A 4,127-nucleotide genomic window follows, 5' to 3' on the forward strand; every position below is an offset into this window, starting at 1 on the left:
CCAGATCCTCAGCAGACTGAGCTGAGCTGCTGACCAGTCTGCTGAGCAGAACTTTACTGGACCTGCAGCTCTGACTGGGATCTTCTTCCACTTTGGCTTTCAGCAAAAACATCAGCAGAAGATTCCCAGAAATCACACATGAAATCAATCTTTTCTGGGACTCCAAGCTGGAGAAAGTGAAGCTGACTGTGGGAACATTTGCTGAACACTTGCAGATGATTTCAGGGAGAAAATGATCCCCGTAGAACCAGGACTGAATGTTTTACAGCGTAGAAAGAAAGATTAGAGTCCAGCTAAACATGGATGGAGCCTTTTCATTAGCAATCTTTCACCTAGCATAAGTGTTAGTGTGAAGTTTAATTAATAGCGCATATATTCACCTGAGAACTGGTGATGTCTGTGTTACAGACCCTGGTTGCGTGCATTAAAGTCTATATGACAATAAAGTATTGAATCTCATTCTATTTATTTATTTTTAGTCATTGTATTTTAAACAGACCTATAGGTTCATAGGTCTTCTGTCCAAAAAAAACAAAAAAGCTGGAAGGTGGAGCAGGCGCACCTGTTAATGGAATAAGGCATCTCGGTGAATGGCTCGTTCCTCCAGGTGTCTCCGCTCACGCAGCCGCTACCAGGGTGATTTTATCAGATGTCCCTCTATTCATCAGCAACGAGTTCCTTGTTAAGGAGCTGTGGCAACACTGAAAGGTGATTTCCCCTGTTAAAAAAATCCTATTGGGGTGTAAATCACCTTTGTTGAAGAATGTTGTCTCCCACCGGAGACAACTCTTCATGATCCTGAATAAAGAAAAGGAACATAGACTAAAACCAGTCAATTATTTCCCTGTAATCAGACACTCAGATCCCGTCTCCTCCTCACACACCTAAGGGTAACTTAGAGTCACCATTTAACCTAACAATCATGTTTCTGGACTGTGTGAGGAAGCCAGAGCTCCCAGAGAGAACACCTGGGTTCTTCCAGGTAAACCCAGGTGTTGAACCCAGGATCTTCTTGCTGCAAGCTAACAGAGCTACTGACTGCAGCACTGGGCAGTCATTTAGGGCCAGTTTGCTGTCAATGCAGAGATGAGCAGAAAGGAATCTAAACCTTGTTCCACACAGGTAGACTCACCTGTTCTGTGAGAAGGGGCGGAGCCTCAGAGGAGTCAGGTGTGATGAGATCAGGAGAAGCAGGTCCAGTCAGGTTCAGACTGCAGTCAGTTTAGATCAGAGCAAAGAGAAGAACCTGGATCAGGGTGGCTTAACTTCTCCTGGTTTTCTCTCTGTAAACGGAACCAGTACCAGAACCCAGTCTGGTTCTGCTTCAGCTTTAATTATTCACATCTTCTCAGGAAACAGAAGATGTTTTTATTCTCTGACAGTTGAACTAGGAAGTTAAACCTTTGTTCTCTCAGTGAGAATCTTGGACCGACCCGTTTGTTCAGATTCTTTAGCTGTGAGCTCACAGTCACTTCCCGTTTCCTCTCAGACTGAATAAAGCCACAAGATGGAGGAACGTGATCAGAACCAGGAGGACAAAGCTGAGCAGCTATAATATTAAAGTTAATAATAAATCTAATTATAAAGAGGAAGTCATAGTTCTGATCCAAAGTTCCAGATATGAGTGTGGCGGTACCAGTGTTTTACAAATGGGCAACTTGAATTAATAAAAACCAATTTAACAATTATACGGTTGTAATTAATTCTCCTCCAAGTCACCTTTAAGGCACATCGGCCCGCTACAGATGAGGCTTGAGACAATCTCACCCAATTCAATAATTTTATTTATTGCACAATTGTTTTGGGTTCAGTTTGATAAAACATACTACATTAAAACCAATCACACAGTAAAATGACAGTTTGGCTCACTCTAGGTGGCAGTCCAAATCAGGGTAGTGGCGTACAAAAGAAACGCAGCAAACAAAATAAAAGAAAATCATGCACCAAACCAAAAAGCACCACCACCCGGAAAGTCCACCGCCAACACCACGAGCTGGCTGTTCCTGGCAAATATACAAATAGACACTCAAATGACATGCATTAAATGATACAGTTCAGTCCACAACAACTCAAGCAGCAGTTATAATTAGGAATCCGTCTTGGGGCACACGGCCACACCACAGCTCGCGCCACCCAGAGAAGCACCAGAAGAATCAGTAGAGCTGGTCGCAAACCAGCCCAAATCAGCCACAGTGGACGAGGGCCAGGAGCCAGCTTTACGGCAACCAGGTTGACAGGTAGTCAGCAGACGATGGATACCCAAGGTAGCAGGCGAGCGGCAGCTCGGAGTAACAGTCTGGCAAACAGCCAGCCAAGGACAAACAGCAGCGTCTATCAAAAGTAGATGTCAAAATAGAATCTGAATGTGTACAGAAAATAAGCTTCTCACTTACCCCTGAGCTCTGTGTAGTGCCTCAAGCAGGGAGGGGAATCAAACAGTGTACTGGCCACCTGGATACACAGGTAAAGCTGAGCTAAAGCTAAGTTAAGCAAACATTAAGAGTGTGGGAAGCTTCTTACCACAGGAAGAATTGGTCTGAGATAAATGTCAGTCTTTCATGCGTGCATTTGTATGCAGCTAGCATGCAGCACCAGCAAACGCCGAGGTCTGAACCAGAAGACAGACATGTCTGCCAGGTGAGGGAGGGCCCTTTATATACAGACAGCACCACAACCAATTAGATTCAGGCACCTGTATGGTGCGTTCAGGGCCAGCAGGGCATACTGCCACATTCCACTCCCCCAAACTGCATCGACGTCCCGACGATGGTCTAACTTAACACCAAGGTCGAAATACAGCAGATATGGTACTAGATGATGGAGTTTCTCTCAGTGCTGGCCTTGGAAGATGATGGAGATTATGATGCTGGCCAGCAGTTGATCGTACCGATTTACGCACCGACACCTCGCTGGGACCAGGCTCTGCAACTGGTACAACTGGTAATGAGGTAGGTTGATTTGTGGTCACGCCAGAAGGAGCCACAGTAGGTCCTGAAGCCCTAGGAACAGCACCAGAGGCCACAGCACAGGTGGGGCAGATGTTACCTGCTCCCGAGGCCATGGCTTCAAGAACAAATCACCCTCAAATGACAGCTCTCCTTCTGAAATGGAATAATGTTCAGGAGACGCAACTTCCACTGAAACTGGAGTAGGTGCTTCCGCATCAATCAGAATCTTTAACAAAGAGCGATGTACCCTTCGTACCCTAGTCTGGTCATGAACAGGTGCCACTGAGTACACTACCCCACCCTCACTTGGATAACTATATGTTTCACTGAACTCCACAAATCCTGAGTTTTCTGACGACCTTTACTCTCCAGATTTCGGAGTAACACAAGCTGGCCCTCCTTAAGTGGAGCTTCTTTGATGCTTTTATCATGATTAGCTTTTCTGCGTCCTGCAGAAGTCCTCAGTTTCTCTCTAGCACCCTCAAATGCGATTTGTAGGCGGGTCTGGTGTTCTTTGACCCACTCATGAACAGTTCCGGCAACTGGGTTTTGAACTCTTCCCAGCAAGAAATCAACTGGAAGACGTGGTTCTTGACCAAATATCAAGAAAAATGGTGACTCACCAGTTGATTGATGAGGGGTGGTGTTATATGCATAAAGCAACTGGGGCAAACAAGCAGTCCAGTCTCGTTTCCGGGATGTGGGCAAAGTTCTCAACAGATTGTGAAGCGTCCTGTTAAAACGTTCACATTGCCCATTACCAGCTGGATGGTAAGGTGTGGTACGAGATTTAATAATGCCGTACAGACTGCAAAGCTGTTGGATCAAAGTGCTTTCAAAGTTGCGGCCCTGGTCTGAATGGATGCGTGCTGGTACTCCAAATTTTGCAAACCATTCAGTGACCAGGACGTGCGCTACAGTAGAAGCGCGCTGATCCCTAGTTGGGACAGCTAATGTATATTTAGAAAAAACGTCAGTCAGTACCAGTACATTTTCTAGCCCAGATGGAGTTGGCTCTAACAAAGTAAAATCCATTGCCAAAATTTCATTTGGTTTTGATGCAAGCAAATGCCCCAAGAAGCCACGAGCAGGTGGCTGACTATCCTTGGCCACCTGGCACCGCTCACAGGTTTTACACCAGTCTGTTACCTCTCGTGACATACCTGGCCAATAGCAGCG

At 45.7% G+C, this 4,127-nt stretch overlaps 1 long non-coding RNA gene across 1 annotated transcript; it reads right to left on the reverse strand.

Annotated features, from left to right (window-relative positions):
* Positions 1-1,766: 1,766 nt before the first annotated feature.
* LOC118562553 lies at positions 1,767-2,577 on the reverse strand. Its single transcript, XR_004930661.1, has 2 exons — positions 2,394-2,577; positions 1,767-2,331 (listed from the first exon to the last, which is right to left on the reverse strand). It is a non-coding gene; the product is annotated as an uncharacterized LOC118562553 (long non-coding RNA).
* Between the last annotated feature and the right edge of the window lie 1,550 nt (positions 2,578-4,127).

The sequence above is a fragment of the Fundulus heteroclitus genome, unplaced genomic scaffold (assembly GCF_011125445.2).
Source record: "Fundulus heteroclitus isolate FHET01 unplaced genomic scaffold, MU-UCD_Fhet_4.1 scaffold_975, whole genome shotgun sequence".
Lineage (NCBI taxonomy): Eukaryota > Metazoa > Chordata > Actinopteri > Cyprinodontiformes > Fundulidae > Fundulus > Fundulus heteroclitus.